At 35.2% G+C, this 20,821-nt stretch overlaps 1 protein-coding gene across 1 annotated transcript in view; it reads left to right on the top strand.

Annotated features, from left to right (window-relative positions):
• The first annotated feature begins 18,430 nt into the window (after nucleotides 1–18,430).
• miple1 (midkine and pleiotrophin 1) overlaps nucleotides 18,431–20,821 on the top strand; it is a 71,775-nt gene continuing 69,384 nt past the window's right edge. Inside the window, exon 1 of the mRNA XM_073987609.1 lies at nucleotides 18,431–19,450. The gene's annotated coding sequence lies outside the window, so the exon portion shown is untranslated. The remainder of the gene's footprint in view (nucleotides 19,451–20,821) is intronic.

Here is a 20,821-nt window from a genome sequence, read left to right on the forward strand (position 1 = left end):
GTTCATAGCAGACTTCCGAAGCAAGCTTTCTTCCTTCACTATAATCCACATTAGGGCGCCCTCTCTTCTTTTTATCATTACCTTGTTCTAGCGTAAATACTGTGTCGCTAGCTAACCATAAGCTTTCAAATTGTAATACACGACTTTTTGACCTCCAATTTTTTATCCATTTTTGGTTAAGGCGTGCACAAATATTATAAATTTGCTTTTTAACTTCCGTCATGAAGTTGCCTTTGACACCTCGATTAAATTTTGCAGAAATTCATTCTATAAGGTGTTTAGGTTTTCGCTGATTTTCCAACCAAAAATTAAAAAGATCTAAATTTTTAAGTTTTACCAAATCTGGAAGTTGATAATTTTTTTATTCGCAAGTATACGCAAAAATTCTTTTCAAAATCTGTTAGCCGACATTGTCACCTTTCACCAGATACATATTTTTACGAGAAAGCTCCCTGAAGTCGAAAGTTCTACTCCAAAGAACACATGGACGATACCACAGACTACATCAAAAACCATCACTTACTGACACAACAAATTATTGACCACATCAAATATTACATTTACACTTTTAATAATAATCTTAATTTACATACCATTACCCGTATTTTCCATTTTTAAAAAATAGATAATATCAACAGATCAGGTTTTGGCGCCAAAATACTTCAATTGTTTAATTACGACTGAATGTCAGAAATAAACGGAGTCATAATTATGACATCTTTGACAGCTTGGCATGTCGCCGTTGGTCGTTGCCAGATTGTAATTTTTTGGTTTTGGAGGTTTGAAAGTGTTAAGAATATAATTCCGTTATTATTTGATTTCAATCGCTGACTTGGAAAAATGATTTTTTGCCTCAAAAACCTGCCATTGGCCCCATCGTGCGTTGTTATTAGAAGCGCACAGACTATTTAAAAAGGATGCTCGAACTGCCGTTTAACTGCATCTATTCAAAATTGTTTGACCTTCTGTTGGAGAGGTACCCGAACGAGTAGACCGATATATATATCCCATTTTCAAAATTCATGTAAGTTTGGAAAAATATGCCTATGTACAGAGTTTGTACTCAAACAGGCATTCGTTTCGAGTGATATCGTGTTCATCCGACACTCCTTATTGCCTTGTGGCTATTATCTCAGGAAGTATGGACAATATATAAACTGTTAGCGTGAGAACAACCTGCTGCAAAAAAATTTAAATGATTTTTGAAATATTGTGTTGATATGGACCATATTCAAACTTAATCTACGTCTCAAAGGAATATTAAGGCTACGTCGATGCTTAATCGTAGAGGAAAAAGTGCTTCCACAACCGGTTTGAGCGCATGAAAAAGTGTAAAAAGCATACTGGAAACTATTTAAGAAAAACAAGTGAGCAATGGCTATAGTCGAAACGGGCCGACCATGTGATACCGTACACCACTACCCCTATGAATAAGCTTTTCACTGGTAAACACTTCTTTTAGGGAATATAATCCGACTACCACCAAACATAATATGTCTCTTTCTCTCTGGGACCCCATTAAACAACCAAAATTTCATGACCATCTGATCAAAATTGTGACCTGTAGCGTGATTGCAATAAATGGAAGATTACACAAAATTGGATGCATTACCAACTATTGTGTTATCTCCCTTGTTTGACCACCTTCGCCAACCTACTTTACACCAGCGTAAAGGTAATATTTTCTTCTTCCATTAACAGGCTTTGCGGTTGGAATATCTCTACTAGAAACCGATATATTCACAAAGAATAAAATTTTGAATTTGTTTCCACATGAGTTTTCCCCATTCCGAACCCTAAATATTATCCGACTATAACCAAAATCAATAGGGGCCCCCATCAACCCCCAAAATTTCGTGACTATCCGATCAAAATTCCAACATGTAGCGAAATAACAAAAAATTTAAGAATTGGATATATTACTGACTTTTGCGATATCTCGGTCGTTTGCCCACTAGCGCCAACATACTTTACATCAATATAAGGGACATCTTTTCATCTTCTTTCCTTTTTGAATACTCCTACCAGAAGAGGAGATATTCACATAAGAAAAAAGGTTGGCTTTTCGCCACATACATTTTTGCTTATTTCGACTCCTGAATATTATCGGCCTATCACCAAACATAATAGGCTTCTTCCTCTGTGGGACTCGCATCAACTCCCAAAAAATTCGTGACGATCCGCTCAAAATTGCGACCTGTAGCGTGATTACACAAAATCGGAAAATGGGATGCATTACCGACTATTGCGATATCACTGTTGTTTGACCACATACGACACCATCGTTGTAAAGGTGATATTTTCTACTTTCCTTTCCAGGTCTTGCTTTTGATATACCTCTTAAAGAAATAGAGGTATTGGCTTTGAAATAAAACGTTGACATTTTCTTCAAATAAGTTGTTGCCCATTCCAACCCCTGAATATAACTCGACCATCACCAAAATCAATAGGCTTCTTCCTCTGTGGGACCCCCATTAACCCCCAAAATTTCGTGACGATCCAATCAAAATTGCGACCTGCAGCACGATTTCGAAAAATTTAAAAATGGGATGTACTACCGTCTATTGCTATATCTCCGTTATTTGGCCACCTACGCCAACCTACTTTGCATCGTTGTAAAGGTGAGAAATTCTACTTCCATTGTCAGGCTTTGTCTTTGGAAGCTCCGCAACCAAAGCTGTGATATTCGTCATTATGTCTTCATTGTTTGACCACTTACGACAACCTACTATACATCCTTGTAAAGGTGATATTTATATCCTCAGCCTTTAGGCTAAAGAGGGTATATGAGGAAAAGTCAAAATTTTTTAGTTTCCATGAAGCCAAGGTTTGCACTATTATAATACGCGAACTATTGTAGTTTACCAGTAACTATGACTATTGCTGGATTATTTTAGATGTTTTTGTACAAAGCCTTAAAAATTTAGCAAAAAAATTTAATTTACGTGGTAGTTACGACAGCGTAAAGGAAAAAACATAGGTAAAAACACGTTGAAGCTAAACAGGTTTTTTACATTGCTATTCGATTTCTGATTAAACCATTCAAATGACGGACATCTGTCCAAAGTAAAAGTAGGAGAATACAAAATGAAGATTACACTTCTAATGTATCACTTTCCAAAATTTCCACTGCATCCACCTTTTATGGATGCTGACATTTTGAAGCCGGATTTCAGGTGTTTTTTGTATTTTTTATGTAACTGGGACGCGCATTCGGATATTTCGAAAAACCAATTATAGGATTAAAGAACTCGCGATTTCGCATAATCTGATATGTATATTGAGTATGTAGCCCACACAACAGCAGAGTAATCTACTGCCAAAGGCCAAAATTTAGTGTGATATTTTTTCTAAAAAAACCTATTTTTTGGGTACAGTATTTACAATATCGTTTTGAGTGTGCTGGTACCCCGCGATATTTTAGTTTTTCGACGATCCGGATCATATGAATCACAGATCATAAAAATCCATCTACTAGAACGGCGGAAATGGCTACTGCAAAAATTGAAAAATTTGCGAAAAATGTTTTTCAAAATATCGCTGACTAATTCGCGTTTTATGTGGATCGTTTCCATTTCAATGAAGAAAGTGAATCATCACTCGCGTTTAGCGAAAACAGCGGTTTGAGAAATTTAGTGACGTGGGAGCTGTATACGATTTATCCAAAAAATACTGTGTGATGCTACATCCACGGTTCTTGATGGATTTTATTGAAATATGTTTAGATCGATGTATTTTTTCACGGTTGATAGTGAAATCGGATGCGCATAAAAAGTGTATGCACTTTGTGCAAAATATAAGCGTTATACAGTTTGTTGCACACTAAACTGCAGACGATGCTACATCTTAGGGGCCAAAGTAAAACTTGGCAAATGTGTACAAATTAAAAGAGAAGAATTCGCTGTATTGGTAAACCGCATGCGCATCAAGTGATTTTGAGGATTTCGCGATTTACACGCATTGCAAAATGAACATTACCCGATACAATTTTATTTCAAGATTATACCCCATTTAAAGAAACCCAAAATTTATTTGAAAGATATCCATATCTTCTGCTAGATGTTAGCGTGTTTTCGAGAAGTGATTAGAATAAAAAATGTGATTTATTGCGTGAAATTTAACTAAAATAGAAGAAAAACTCCGACGTATTTTTCTTACATTTTGTTCAACTAACTCACAAAATAAATTTTAATAAATATTTTCTCTTACAAAAATTTTATAAATTTCCTCAATATATTTTTTGTTTTCGCTATAATATGAAAACCACTAAACGGATTTGTATAGTTTTGGTTTCATTTGAATCCTCGCGATGTATAGATTACGTACATATATTTATATATTTTTCAGAGGCATAAGCAGGTTGAATTTTATTAAAACAAGTTGCAAACTACCAATTGTTTGGAATTCTTTCCTAATTTTCGCGAAAATGCACAACTTTTTCACTAAAGTTATGGGACCTCGGTAAACATATAGTATGTAGGGAGCCCCTAATTAAGAGAGTTTCTCTATATAATGATTAGAGTCTTTTAAAGATTTTTTTCTTTTTATCAGAATTGAAACCGCCATAACTTTTGCGCGCAACAACCAAAATTAGTATCACGAACAGATTTAAGAATGGCATTTTTTTCCCAATCTATGTACCAGAAATCTTTCATGTAGCTTAAAAAAAATTTTTAATTTTTTTTTATGGAAAACTAAAAAATTTTGTCCTTTCTTCATATACACATTGATACGACCAAAAATGTGCCTCATCGAAATAATGGTTTTAGACCCCAAGTATGTTTGTACGATATCCGTTTCAGACAATTTTGAGTTGATCTGTCTGTCTGGCAGGATGGTGCGCACGATAACTCTCGAACGGATCAACCGATTCTGTTCAAATTTTGGGTATCGAAATATTTTGTCTAGATTCGATTTAAGTTCGAAGATGGGCCATATAGGTCCACTCCTTCAGGTACCTCCCCCACAAATGTTCAAAAATTGTCGCAAAACTTGTGCGCACGATAACTCTTGTAGGGAATAACCGATTTGGTCCATACTTTGCACATCGTGTAATTTCTACCAAACTTAGATGAGGTTCCAATCAATCGGTCCACCCCTTCGGGTACCTCCCACACAAAATTTCGGAAAAGTTCAGCTTAGGACCTGGTCTCGAATCGCTTTGATTTTTGTTTACGCAAGTTGTATTCGTTGTCCTCTATATGGCGCTGTAAGATTCATTAGGGGCAAGTCCATACATCCTGAGAAAATAGCCTGAAAGTTACAAAAAACCCTATGACACCGTGTGTAGTGGTTGGAGCGTAAGATAACTCTCGAACAGATCTGCCGATTCGGTCCAAAATTTGGCTTTCGTAGTATTTTGTCCAAACTTAATACAAGTTCAAAGATGGATTATATCGATCCACTCCTTCCGGTACCTCCCCCACAATAGTTCGAAAATGTTCGGAAAATTTGTGCGTACGATAACTCTTGAAGGGAGTAACGATTTGGTCCATACTTTGCACATTATGAAATTTCTATCAGACTTAGATGAGGTTCCAATATGGACTCCATCGGTAAACTCCTTCGAGTACCTCCCACACAAAATTTCGGAAAAGTCCAGTTTAGGACCTGCTTTCGAATCGCCTTGGTTTTTATTGTAACATCTTGTATTCACTGTCCCCTATACGAAGGTACAAGTTTCCTCAGGGGCAAGTCCATACTTCCTGAAAAAATAGCCTGATTGTTGAAAAACAAACCCTATTACACCATGTTTATGGGTGGAAGCGCAAGATAATTCTCGAACGGAAATGCCGATTCCGGCCAAAATTTGGCCTTCGTAATATTGTTTCCAAACTTAGTTTAAGTTCGTATATAAGCCATATCGGACCACTCCTTCAGGTACCTACCCCACAAAAGTTCAAAAATATTCGGAAAATTAGTGCCCACGATAACTCTTGATGGGAGAGACCGATTTGGTCCATACTTAACACATTCTCACAATATCTACCAGATAAAGATCAGGTTCGAATATAGACTATATTTGGATAAGTTCACTTTAAGACCTGCTATTGAATCACTTTGATTTTTGTTGAAGCAACTTACATTCGCTGCCTCAATTACGATGGTAAAAGTTGTTTCAGGGGCAAGTCCATACTTCTTGAGAAAACAGCCCGAAGGGTGTAAAAACCCCCTATGGCACCCCATGGTCTATGTCGGTCCATTCCTTTATGTACCTGTTCCGCAAAATTTTTTAACTTTTATCCTAATCAACATTTTTGTCGGTTCATACGACCAAAATTTTGAAACCCCCAAAATACATACGTTTTTTGTGAAAAATGTGTTTCAATTTGCACAGGCTGAGGGTATATCTCTGTCGGCAAAGCCGACTGATACTTTTTTACTTGTTTCTACTTTCATTAGCAGGTTTTGCTTTTGATATACCCCTTATAGATGCGCAGATATGTGTTTTGAAATAAAACGTTGACCTTTTCTCCAAATAACTTTTTTGCCCATTCCGACCCCTGAATTTTATCCGACCATCACCAAAATCAATAGGCCTCTTCCCCTCCGGGACTTTCGTCGACGCCCAAAATTTGGGCGTGATTACAAAGTTTAGATGGACAGACGGACGGACGGACACACATAGACAGATCGACTCAGTCGAGACATTCATTTTGGTATATATATGTATGGATTTACGACCATTATTTCGATGCCTTACAAACTTTTTGGCCAAAACCAACTTATAATGCCCTCCCCTCATAGTTGTGTAGGGTATAAAAATAAAACTATTTTTGATAGCAAATATTCGTTATTTCATTATTAGGACAGAAATTATTCTAGTTCCCTTGTATGCAACTTAGAAACTAAAAACGTTTTTTTCTCCAAATTACATTTTGTAATCGGTGCCAACTGTAGCTCGAAAATTAATGAACCAATTGTCAAAAAATTTTGGGGGATTATCAAGGACATCAAAATCTAGTCCTTCATCGATCGATTTTATTTTTAACAATTTTGTTTTGTTAGGACCTATTTTACTATGTCAAAAGAAAATGAATGCGAACGACAAATAAATAAACTCTGATTTTCATGGTAATATTGACTTTATTTTGCTTTGAAACAACTACAAAATTTGAAAATCATACACGAGTTAAGTAGTTTTTCTTTCGTTTTTATTTTCGTTCGACGTAGTGAAACAGGTTGTTAGTTTTCGAGCTATAGTTGGCACTGTAAAGCACTTTACAAAAATCTACCAAAAAAGTGTGGTAGTTTTTTTTGAAAAAATTGAAAAATGAACTTTTATGGGTTTCATATGTATGTGGGGGTCACCCCGTAATGAGCTATGATTTTACACGGATAACAGCATTTTTTTCGCTCACTTCATATGAGGGGTTATCATGAATTCAACAGCACCATTCAGTATTGATTTTTAAAATATTTTCTTGATCTGATGTTTCATACATTGATAATTATAACGGTAATAATTTTAGCCAAAAACCAAAGATGTTGCGAAGAGGCTCTATACGAATATTCATAAGATCTCATCATTAATATCATGTTATTGACAATCAAATATTCAATAGCACAAATCTTAAATATCTGTTATAAAACTGGAAACAAGAAATACTGTTTCCAGAAACCCAAATAAAAATATATTTTCAAAAATGTCTTAAAGTTTTGTGACAAGAAACAAGTTTTGTATTTAGCGCGCCATGCTTTTTTAGATTTTTTTTTTAATTTTTCGGAATTCATTTAAGTTGTATGATTTTTCGTTATCATGGCTACATCATGCAATATGTTAGAAAATACATTCTTACTGTCAAATATATTGTCTGCCTTCATTGTTGTTGTGTGGTCAGGACATGTTTAGCATAACAATGGGCAAACTTTGAATAAATTTGAAGCAAGGGAGAGAATCGTGCTCCTGTGGGATTTCTCCAGTTCAGTTTATGTAAAAGCTTTGACTAAGTTTGAGTAAAAATTTTTTAGCAAGCCTATACCGGTCGCTGTGCAGAAGCATTGTGTATGTGGTATTGCTTGCAAAGGACATTTTTTGCTCTTGTATAAGAAAAGAGAGAGAGAAATATATTGGTAGGACGAGTAGTATTACGAGTAATATTAGAGAATAGCTTGCAAAAGGATAATGCAAATTCTACAATGTCTAAATGGCATAACTACCAAATGGAAGTGTGTATAACTTTTGGTTACATATCTGGCAAAGGAGATTTTTTTGATTTTTTAAACGAAAGATATGGAGAAAATGATACAAAGGAGAGTCAAAAATGTATAAGAGTTCTAAACAGCTGTTTGAAGAAAAACTTAAAACCGAATTTTGTGTATATTTTCAACAATTTTCATATTGAGATATTGTCTTGATGTAAAAGAGTTTCAAACTTACCTTACAGATTATAAATCACTACACCAAAGCATGGTACTATGTCGAATATGTTTTGTAGAGAGGATTTCTATTTACTGTTCAATACTAAAATGTGATAGTATGAAATCTCAAAATATAAATTTGCAGCAAAATCTAAAAAAAAACACTTGTAAAGAAATGTCAGTCGAACTATGATGGTACATTGGTAAATGCCTTTAAATTGGGTGACGTAGGGGATGAAAGATATCGGGGATCGGTTCTTACTTAGCAAAGTGAACACTGACCAATAGTGCCGTTAGATAGACCCGTGTGAATTCTATCCAAGCCTGCCTGATAGACTCGTTGGCCTATAGGTTTTGGTTTATAACTTTGCAGATACTGCATCGACAACATTCTGTTGTACTGATGCCCCGTTAAAACCTTCGTTTCCTAATGAAGATGGTCCAATGGTGTTATGAGGAGGAACCGTGTTGGCAGGTTCGAATAGTTTTCTACTGCGTAGCGCTAACATTTCCATACGAAGCTGGCGCCGCATTGCTTATAAAAGACTGGTACTTTGCTTTGTAAGATGTCAACAAGGTTTCTTTGTCAGCACCCCAAGTGCTGCCGGCCAGCAACTTGAGGACTTTCTTCTGATCTTATCGCAAATAGCTGTGGCTTGCGCGGAATAGTTAAACATGTTACTGGCGCTATACCTAATATTTTTCCAAATTTAGTGGTCGAAATCAGGACACCATCGTACAAATATGTTCAGTTTGAGCCTGGATTTTTTCCAAAGTTGTCAAAAATATCCATTTATGTGAAAAAGCTATACTTTATATGGGCAAGGGTATGGAAACAATCAAAGAAGTATCAGTCGGGTTGGCCGACAGAGAGAGTCGGCTTTGCCTCGGACTAAAGAAAAGAAGTGACACACATTACTTCTACGGTCTTATAATACGATGTACAGCGTTTGGACCAAATCGGGTTTTCTCTTCGAGGGTTATCTTACGTACTACCCACTTTAGTTTATGCCAGCAGGTTTTTTGCGAGCTTTTGGGCCATTATCTCAAGAAGTAAGGACTTGCCCCTGAAAAAACATGTACCGTCGTAATGGGGAAAGCGAAAACAAGTTGTTACAGCAAAAACCAAAATGATTCAAAGTCCAAATTTTGCACCGATTCGGCTGATCCATTCGAGAATTATCGTGCCCTCCAGCCACTACACATGTTATTCTCAGGAAGTATGAGTTTGAAAGCAGGCCTTAAACTGAACTTTTGTGTAGGAGGTACCAGAAGGAGTGGACCGATATTGTCCATCCTCAAACTTAAACTAAGCTTGGACAAAATATTAGGAAGGCCAAATTTTGGACCAAATCGGTTCATCCGCTTGAGAGTTATCGTGCGCTCCAATCACTATATGTACATGATGCCATAGTGGTTTTTTACACCTTTTGGGATATTTTCTCAGAAAGTATGGACTTGTCCCTGATAAAACTTGTATTATCGTAATGGGAACAGCATATAGGAGTTGTTATAGCAAAAATCGAAGCTATTCGAGAGCAATTCCTAAAATATTTTTGGTGACTAAAGATAACAGAAATCTTGATAAAAGTCATTAAATAATAAAATAAAATGAAGCCCAAGAGCTGATGGAGAAAATTGGTTACGTATTTGAAAATAACTTGCCAATATGAGGTAGAAACTATAAAGATATCGAATGAAACAAAAGCCATGTTGGCCAGTTTAATCAGTACTAAATTTGGTACAATTTGGATTAGGGTGAACGGATAGAGCTGGAAACCTGAAATTTGGAATTAGGATTACAGTTCAAGTGTAGGATTGAGATATAGAGGTAGCTTTGGAAGTTCGTACGTATGTGTACGAAAAGTACTAAATGGTACTAAATTTGGTACCATTTGGATTTGGGTGAATGGATAGAGGTGTAACCCTGAAATTTAGAATTAAGATTACTGTTGGAGTGGTGGATGGAGATATTGAGGTGTTTGGGAAATTCGTACTTATGTGTACAAAACTACTAAATGGTACTAAATTTGGTACAATTTTGATTTTGGAGAACGGATGAAGTTGGAATGCTCACATTTGGTATTATGATTACTGTTGAAGTGTAGGATTGAGATATGGAGGTATTTTTGGAAATTCGTACTAAAAATGTAATAAAATTTGTACTCATCGAGTACGAAAAGCACTAAATGGTACAACATTTTATACAGTTTGAATTTGTGTGAATTTTGGAATTAATATTACTGTTGGAGTGTATGATTCAGGTAGTTTTCGAAATTCGTACTAATGTGTACAAAGAGAACTAAATGGTACTAAATTCAGTACGATTTGGAGTTTGGAGAACGGATATAGCTGGAATCTTTGGAATTAAGATTTCAGTTGGAGTACTCATGTGTATGAAAAGTACTAAATGGTACTAAATCTCATACAATTGGGATTTGGGGGAACGGATAGAGGGGGAATCCTGAAATTTGGAATTAAGATTACTGTTGGAGTGCAGAATATTAATATAGTTTTGGAAATTCCTACTTATGTGTACTTAATGGTACTACATTTGGTACACTTTACATTTGGGTGAATGAAATTTGGAAATAAGGTCGCTGTTGTAGTGTAGGATTAAGATATGAAGGTAGCTTTGGAAATTCATACTTATGTGTACGAAATGGTACGACTTGAGTTCGGGCGAACAAATAGAGCTGGAGACCTAACATTTACAATAAATGTTGCCGTTGGTGTGTTCGACTGAGATATGGAAGTAGTTTGGAAATTCGTGTATTTGTGTACGAAAAGTACTAAAATTGGTACAATTTAGGTTTGTATGAACAGATAGAGATGTAATCCTGAAATTTGGAATTAAGATTACTATTGGAGTGTAGGATTGACATATGGAGGTCGTTTTGGAAATTCGTACTTATCCATACTAAATGGTACTAAATTTGATACAATTTGGATTTGGGTGAAAGGATACATCAGAAATACTCAAATTTGGAATTATGATTACTGTTGGTGTGCGGTATTGAGATATAGAGGTAATTTTGAACATTTGTTCATATATGTACGGAAAGTAGAATTTGGATTTGAGAGAACGGATAGAACTGGAATCCTGAAATTTGGTATTATGATTACTGTTGGAGTGTAGGATTGAGAAAGTTTAGGAAATTTGTACATAAGGGTACGAAAAAGTAGTAAATTAGGTACAATTTGGATTTGCGCGGACGGATAGAGCTGGAATGCTGAAATTTGGAGTTATGTTTACTGTTGGGCTGTATGATTAAGGAAGTTTTGAAAATTCGTATCTATGTGTGCGAAAAATACTAGATTGGTACAATTTGTATTTGGGTGAACAAAGAGAGCTGTAATCCTGAAATTTGGAATTAGATTACTGTTGGAGTGTAGGACTGATATAGTTTTGGAATTTCATACTCATGGTTACGAAAAGTACAAAATGGTACTACATTTGGTACAATTTAGATTTGGGTGAACCGATAGAGCTGGAAACCTGAAATTTGGAATGAAGAATACTGTTGAAGTGTATGATTAAGAATTTGATTCAAGTTGTTATTGTGTGAAGGGGTAGAGCTGACAATGTGAAATTCGGTTTTAGTCCAGAGTGGAGATGGAGAGGACGTTTTGGAAATACGTACTTATGTATAAGAAAAATACTAAATCGCTGTTGTGATATACATAATTTTGTGTGCCTTTAACACCCGTTAAAGGTAGTGAGCTAACATGTGTCGCGCGTTCACCCATAAGAACGGTAAACACTTGGGTTTGGGCGTCGGGTTAGTAACCCTCCCCTAGAAAAAACATCCTACTATGAAAAAACGAAAGAAAAGAAAAACAAACTCCTCTAAAGTTGACGAACCCCGCAAACGTTTTAAGGACCATGATCTGCGAATCTGCACCTGGAATGTTCGCACTCTTTATAGAGAAGGTGCAGTCTTCGCATTGGCAGACGTATGTCACACACTTCACCTTTTTGTCGATTATAAAGCAGCATTCGACAGTCCCCTCCGATCAAAGGTATTCCACGCAATGTCTGAATTTGGTATCCCCGCAAAGCTCATCCGGCTTTGTAAGATGACTTTAACTGATACTAGGTCCTTAGTTAAAATTGGAAAGAACCTCTCCGAAGAGTTTTGTACCAAAAGAGGTTTCAGACAAGGAGACAGCCTTTCGTGTGACCTATTCAACATTTTGCTGGAAAAGGTAATACGAGAAGCAAATGTCAAAAGAAATGGCACAATTTACACCAATAGCCACATCTTACTTGCCTATGCTGATGACATAGACATCATGGGACGATCAGTAAAGGAAGTAACGCGCAAAGCGTCCATAGAGCTCGGACCAACTGTGGAAGTTGGTACCTACAATTTTGAGGTAGTTAAAGACTTCGTCTACCTCGGCACTGCCATAAACACAACAAACAACATCAGTTGTGAAATAAGAAGAAGAATTGTATTGGCCAACAGATGCTACTATGGTCTAAGTAAGCAATTTAAAAAACAGAGCCACATCTCGTCAAACAAAAATAACACTATACAAAACGCTGATACTACCCGTGCTAAAGTAGGGCTCCGAAGCATGGGTATTTGCGCAAGCAGATAAGGCAGTGCTTGGTGTGTTTGAGAGGAAAATTCTTCGAAAGATCTACGGGCCGATTTGTGTTGACGGTGAATATCGACGTCGCAGGGACGTAGCCAGGATTTCATTTCGGGGGGGGGCCCACCTGACCAAAATTTTGAAAGTTCGTGTTAGCAAAAATTTCTTATTTAGCAAAGATGTAAACCTTATTTTAGACTTATTTTACTGATGAAATAATTTTCATTACTATTTTTTAATTCGAATGGCGTAAGACTTCTTGGCCAATTTTGTCTTGTTTTTAGAACTTTTTTTGACAATATGTCACAGTTAATATATGTTCAAAACAATGAATATATTAATAATCCCATATCATTTATCAAATAATTCACAACTATAGGGAATGTTATGAAATTCAGTGATATCACTTCGGTTAGACCAAAAGAAAAACTTAGAAATACCATAACATTTAATTTTCAAATCTCTTAACATTATAATTTTGAAATATATGCAAAAATCGGATGTCCACTTATCACAAAGAATTTCTGAAGGCCGAGAACTAATGCTGAGCAATAGTTAGTCTATCCATCAAGCACATAATCGCGGTTATGTAAATGACAAATTCTGTCGCCAAAACATGCATCTGTCAATAGACCAATTTTGGCGTCCAATCCATAAACACAATTTTTCCCAATCTAAATTTTTTATACTCTCAGCCTTTAGCCAAAATGTGCTTCATCGAAATAATGGCTTTAGGGCCAAAGTGTGTTTGGAAGAAATCTGCTTTAGAAAACTTGGAGTCGACTTAGCTATGTCCGTTCGTCTGGGTAGCTGTCTGGAGGGCACGATAATTCTCAAACAGACCAACCGATTCTGCCCAAAATTTGGCCTTCGTGATATTTTGATCAACTTCGAAGATGGGCCATATCGATCTACTCTTTCGGCAAACTTCCCCAGAGTATTTCAAAAATGTTCCGCGAATGTAGTTTAAGACCTCCCTGGATAAGCTTATAATTTAGTTATAAGTAAAAAAATATGAAATAAATAAAAATAACTCTCTGGAAACGCTTTGCTTTTTGCAACAAGTGTTCTCGGGCCCCTTTACTACAGTACAAGTTTTTCAGAGGCAAGTCTAAACTTCCAGAGAAAATGGCCCGAAATCTGTAAAGAACACCTAAGGTAAACATGTGTAGTGGCTAGTGCGCACGACAACTTTCGAAACGGATACTGCGTTGGTCAAAACTTTATTTATCGCATTCATTCACCGAGCCTTATATATACAAAATTCGAAGATGGTGCTTTTCGGTATACTTCTTCTGGTATTTCCCCCGCAAATTGCAAGAATTTTAGCTAAAGTGGAATGGGCGAGTTTTCTTGAACGAAGCAACAGATTTGGTCCAAACTTTGGATTTAGTAATATTTTTTCCAAACTTAGTTTTTGCTCGAAAATGGGCCATACTGGGGTACCTTCCTCACAAACCTTCAAAATAGTTGTTTAAGTGCAGTTTAAGGTCTATTTGAGGATCTTTATACATTTTTACTGAAGGTATTCCTTGTGTTTAGATCGGTATTATATTTTTCGTGGGCAAGTCCATATTTCCTGACATAAGGGTCAAAAGGTGAAAATTATACTGTTTCGAACTGAAATTACTGGTGGGCGCAATATCTTTTAAAAGGAATGACTCCCAAAATTAGATCTACTCCCAAAATGAACTATGTCGGTCCGGTCCATTTCTCCATACCTCCTCCGCAACACTTGTGATCAATGATACAAATCCATATTTTATTTGCAAGTTCATACGTACGAAAATGACTACAAATTTCTGAAAATCTCCTAATACATAGTTTTTGGGTTTAAGGATTTTGGCTGTGTAACCGCTATTCGATCTGTCTATAGATGAAAGTTTCAATTCACACATGCTCAGGGTATATTCCTGTCTGCAAAGTCGAGTCTTACTTGTTGAGATATTGACGAAGTAGAGCCTGTTTCCGATCAGTTTTTAGATTTCGTTTGTCGTCACAAAGTCCTTTACCGAAGGAGGAAAAATTAACATTTCTAGAAATGTGCATCCATTAAAAGTACTTCCCAAAATACAATTGATGTGGGTTTCTATGACATTTTCTTCTGGTTTTATTCAAAGAGTAATCGACAGAAAAATCACTGAAGATGATTGTAGTTTTGAAATATTGGAAATAATATGTAATAAATCATCAATATATATAAAGTAGAAAAATGTTTGTACGTTTGTTTGTTTGAAGTTTATGGACTCAAAAACCGCTGAACTGATCTTCCTGAAATTTCCAGAGTATATCACTACATGGCCTGAAAGTAACATAGGCTATAAATATTTCTGAAATTCCACGTTGATCCGGAGATATAGCATCAGAATCGGAGGCACCTCCGAAAAATTTAGATTTTTTATGCAAATATCAATAGAATGGTATCATATAATGTCTCCAAATTTTGGATGCATGCAGGAATTTGGTCTAGAAATAAATTTTCCAAATTATATTGAAATCGGTTCAGATTTGGATATAGCTCTTATCTATATTTTCGTCCGATTTCATGTATTTGATGCACCAAACACGCTTTATATACCAGATTTTCCTGAAAGTTGGAATGAGTGACGAAAATTCGCCTACAAATAAATTTGTCAAAATATATTTTACCTTATTCGTAGCGCACCTCAAGCTCAATAATCTTTATTTTATTAACATTCGAAAGGTCGAACAAAACATAAAAATTCGACAGAAAAATCCTTTTGTCCAATAAACATTTACGACACCGCGGTGGAGCAGAAATTATATCATAAAAAATGGTTGATATAGTTTTTTTATTGCAAATTTCAAACTAATAAAGAATTTGTAATTGTTATAAATTTCAAAATAGTTCATTATAAAAGCGTTTAGAGAAAATATACAAACACTTAAAACCACAAAGATTAAGCTACGGTTTTATATTTTATTGTTGAATTGCTCTTATAAAATTTTTCAAAAACAAAATATCGCAAAAATGTTTTTTTTTCTGGATGTTGTTTATAAGCCAAAGTCATGGACGTAACATGTTACAAACGTTCAATAAATACAAATAAACGTTTTGTTCTGAACACAGTAACACTTACAGTCAGCCTAAAATTCCGATTAAACGCATTTCTCATATCAAACTTAACAAGAAACTTAACAAGAACTATGCATACAATTGCTTATAGTTTCAAATATGTTGGGCAATAAGTATACAAATGAAGTAAAATAATTCTCTGTAATACTTCCAACTACTTTACATATTTCTTGAACAATTTAAAACAGTTTAAAATTTTACTCAAAAATTAAAAAAATGTGTAACATAAGCTAATATCCTATGGGAACTAAAATCATTTCGGGGGGGGGGCACGGGCCCCCCGGGCCCCCCCCCCTGGCTACGTCGGTGCGACGTCGTATGAACCACGAGCTATATAAGCTATACAAAGGCATATATATAGTTATACGTATCGAGATGCAACGATTGCGTTGGCTAGGCCATATCATGAGAATGAGCAATGATGAACCCGCAAAAAAGGCGTATGAATACATGCCACATGGCGGTGCACGCAGAATCGGCAGGCCAAAGCTTCGATGGAGCATACAAGTGGATGAAGAAATGAAAAGGCGCGGTATTCCAAAAAGTAACGTAACAACTACGTAAGTAAGTATATAAGGATGTAATTTTTGAAACGTATACTTATTAGAAGTACAAAATTTGGTACCGGTTTCGTGTTGCATAGCGATATCTGGAATTTCAAATTATTGTATGAAGGTTTATGTTGATGTTTAGATAAGGATTTTTTTAAATGCACACAAATTCTGAAATTAGACTGAGGGCTGATTTATTGAGGTTGTGTTGGAAATGTTAGATGTCGTAGAATAAGTGTACTAGAAGTATTAAATAGAACAAAATATTAAGCACTGGTACTGAGTGAGTAGATACATGAAATTTGTTATTAGGATTAATGTTGAGATTGGATCAGAATGTTTATTAAAATACGCCTTAAATGTCTGAAAGGTTTCTACATGTAATACCATTGGCATTGAGGGAACAAGTAGAGCTAAGACTGTAATAGTGTTGTTTCCATGTTAACATGAATTTGGTTTCTATATAACGTACTGAAATCAAAAAGTCAAACGTATCTTTTCAACAAAATTGTTTTTATTTTTTTGTTTTCTATTCTGAACGTTAATTTGAAAAGGTAGATCTATGCGGCTAATGTTTTACAAGAAGGTCTTTACATCCTGAGAATAAAAAGACCTAGAATTAAATGTCTCAAAAAATTAACTGTTATATAGAGTAACATCTTTTTAATAAAGGTTTTCTACATTTTTCGGTTGGAAAATGTGGATAAAATCATCAAAATACCCGAACCGTTCTAATAAAACATGGACAGGAATTTAAAATGTGGGCCGCTTTCGAAGTGTAAGGGTGCGATAAGGTCTTTTTTGAAATATGAACAAAAGGTGACGAACAGTATTTAAATGAAATGAAATATCAATTCACTATTTTCATATTTAATAAAGTTTTTGTATATTATTCCTTTACCGCACACGAAGTAGCGGGCATTTTGCTAGTATAATATAAAAAGACATTTCATTTCTTGGTAACCCATAGTGAAATTTGACGAAGAATATTTTTATCTTTGTTTTATGGGACAATTTTGATAAACTCAGATGAAGTCTGACTTTAACCCTAAAACTTGTTTTTCATTTTTAGAGATGTCTGGCGACTAGATAAGATTTACAGAATTGGTGTATTCTGAGACCTATAGTAAAATTTTATAGAATATTTGGATTTGATATGATCACATTGTAAAGGAGTTTTTGAAAGATTTTTCAAAAAGGACCAAAAAGACCCCTTTGATGACCTGCATGATGGTTAACATTTTTAACAAAAATATTCCCTACATCCTCTTCTGTAATGTTGCTAAATACACTATATACCTAAAATGCAAGGATTCCAAGATATCTTAACTCGAATATTTCGAAAAAATTAGAAATGGGCGGAACATGCACCGCCCTACTTTGGTTACTTTCCCATGTAAACTTTACAGGTACGATACAGGTATATCATATTTTTAGCTCTACATTCATAATATACTCAGTTTTTCCCATCATTTTGAAATAAATTGAATTTTGTTGCACAGTGTTATTAATGTTCATTCACCATTTTGTGTTTTAATTTCCTCCGATTTTTTGTCAGTAGAGAAATAATAGTTACATAATCACACTACAGCAGTAACTATAGATAACTATATTTATAGACAGTTTTGCGCTGATATTTCTTCCAGTGTATCTCTGTTGTTATTGAACGTCAAAACATAAATGTTCTCTTATACACTCTCCACTTTGTTATTTTCTCTTATAGCACCAAGCACCCAAAAAACACATCTCTCCATCACCACCCACCCTCATTCCAACTTTTACAGGGGATGAAAATCACAGATAGCTTTTGCTAAACTTTCAGTTGCTCTGTAGCATAACCGGAAGATACAAAATTTTTCTCATGATTCATGGTCTTTCGTTAATGGTCATAGCAGAATTTCAATTCAGTTCATCTCGAACGTGTGCCGTGTAAAGTTTGTTAATTAAAAACACCTTGAAAACGCATAAAAAGTAAAAAAAAACAACATCATCAACAAATAATTCCATTATTCTGGAAAAAGAAAACAAAAATTGAAGAATAATATAAAAATAATTTTCAAAGAGATCAAAGGAAACCAAAATAAAATAATAACGCCTTTAATAACAACGCATCCACAAAATCGAAATCCAGAATTCTCTCTCTGTGTGTTTAAATTTTAATGAAATTGATTTGCTGGAATTGCTTAAATTCATGTCATTGTGAGTGAAATTTTTTGCTTTAAATTTATATATTCGCCCATACATACAACATAAACGAATACAAAGAAAGATAGAAAAAACACCCAAGCAACGACCGACCGACCGCACTCAGCATCCAACCTAAAAAAGTGTGTAGACCACTTCTAAATCTGTGTCTGTGTTTTTTGAACATTCGTTTTAGCTACCCCCCTTGTGTCAGTGTGTGCGTTTAAGTTGTTATAACTTTACGTTGTTTGTTCGACGTGTATGAAAGAAAATTGTGTGACGACGACGAGTTTTTGTTGAGCTTAGAGTTGAACGCTACGTCCACGTAGCGTATCTTATCATAACGGGGGTGTATTGTCTGTGACAAAGTGGTGTCTACTTTTCTCGGGTTAGTTTTCGCAAGCATTCCCACACCATAGAAAAGAAAGATAGAAGAAAAAAACACCTACTGTGACATCTGATACATCACAAATATCCACGTTATCAAAAAATTAATATTTACACAGAGTCCCAGCTGTAAACGAAAAAAAATACGAAACATATTAAAAAGGAAAACAGAAAGAAAACCTTTCATCTTATTAGACATTTTGTTCCAAGGATACTTACGGATTGTATTTTGTGATTGTCTGAAAATAGAGGCATCGAGTATAAAAAGGTAAGTTATTTTCCAACACTTGTCGATCATACATTGTGAAGAGAAGTGTGTCGAAGTCATTGATTTGAGTTTTGATTAAACCTACAAATTTTGGATATAATTTGAGAACATTTGCTTTTCAACCACAAATCAAAAAGTCTATGTTGCATTAAATTAATTTTAATCTAGAGACAACAAAATGTTGAATCTTAACCAGGATAAAGGTAGCCAACCAAACGTTTGCAAAAGTAATTATATTTCTTAATTTTAAATGAAACCTAGTTTTATTGTTATAAATAAATACATTTATTAATATATTTGTTTACAATTTATTTCTTACACATGTACATTAATATGGAAAATTATAATTTTGATTTTTTTAAAAATAGTCTCGATTAATCCCATTGTAGTTGTTTTAATATTTAAAACAACTAATTTATTAGTGGAGAAGATTTGGCATTGTTCGCCAAGGGGTAAGGCAGAAAAGACTAGTTTCGATCCTCGCCACAGGATCTCATCAGTTCCCTTATTTCTTGTTTGCAGATATTCTCCGCCGAAGTAATTTCTCGAATCACTTTAGTTTTTGTTGAAGCAACTTGCACTCGCTGCCGCAATTACGACAGTAAAAGTTTTTTAAGGGGCAAGTCCATACTTCTTGAGAAAACACCCAGAAATATGTATCGAACCGAATACTGCGTTCGTCCACACTTTGGATAATGTAATATTTCTTCGAATATTAGATGAAATTCGAAGGTGGTGCTTATATGACCACTTCTTCCGGTACCTCCCTCACAAAAGTTCGAAAATATTCGCTTAAATGGTACGCGCGATTTCTCATAGACGTATCAACCGATTTGGTCCAAACTTTGGATCTCTAAATATAGTCGAAACTCAATTTATGTTCAAATTTAGACCCTATCTGTCCAATCCTTGTGGAACCACCCACACAACTGTTCAACATTTTTGTGTGGCTAAGGGTCTGTTCGAGGCCCTGTTTACAGCGATATTATGTTTTTCGTAGGCCAGTGTGATAAAAATGCCTTCTCACTGAATTTTTTTCTTGGTTCGTCTTTATACTTCGAGTTTGGGTATAAAAAATAACTTCGGTGGAGAATATCCACAATAGTAAAAAACAAGGGAACTGATGAGAGCCTGCGGCGAGGATCGAAACTAGTCTTCCCTGCTTTACCTCTTGGCGAACAATGTCAAACCTTCTCCACTAATAAATTAATTGTTTTAAATATTAAAATAACAACAATGAGATTAAGTCAGTAAAAAACGCCGCCAATGTTCTATTTGGAAAATTATATTTTATTATTAAATTTTTACACCGCTCTCTAGTATGCACTATAAGTCCAATGGCAGGTTTCTGAGGAAAATAGTATATTTTTC

The sequence above is a fragment of the Musca autumnalis genome, unplaced genomic scaffold (assembly GCF_047663935.1).
Source record: "Musca autumnalis isolate F117 unplaced genomic scaffold, ASM4766393v1 scaffold_4, whole genome shotgun sequence".
NCBI lineage: Eukaryota > Metazoa > Arthropoda > Insecta > Diptera > Muscidae > Musca > Musca autumnalis.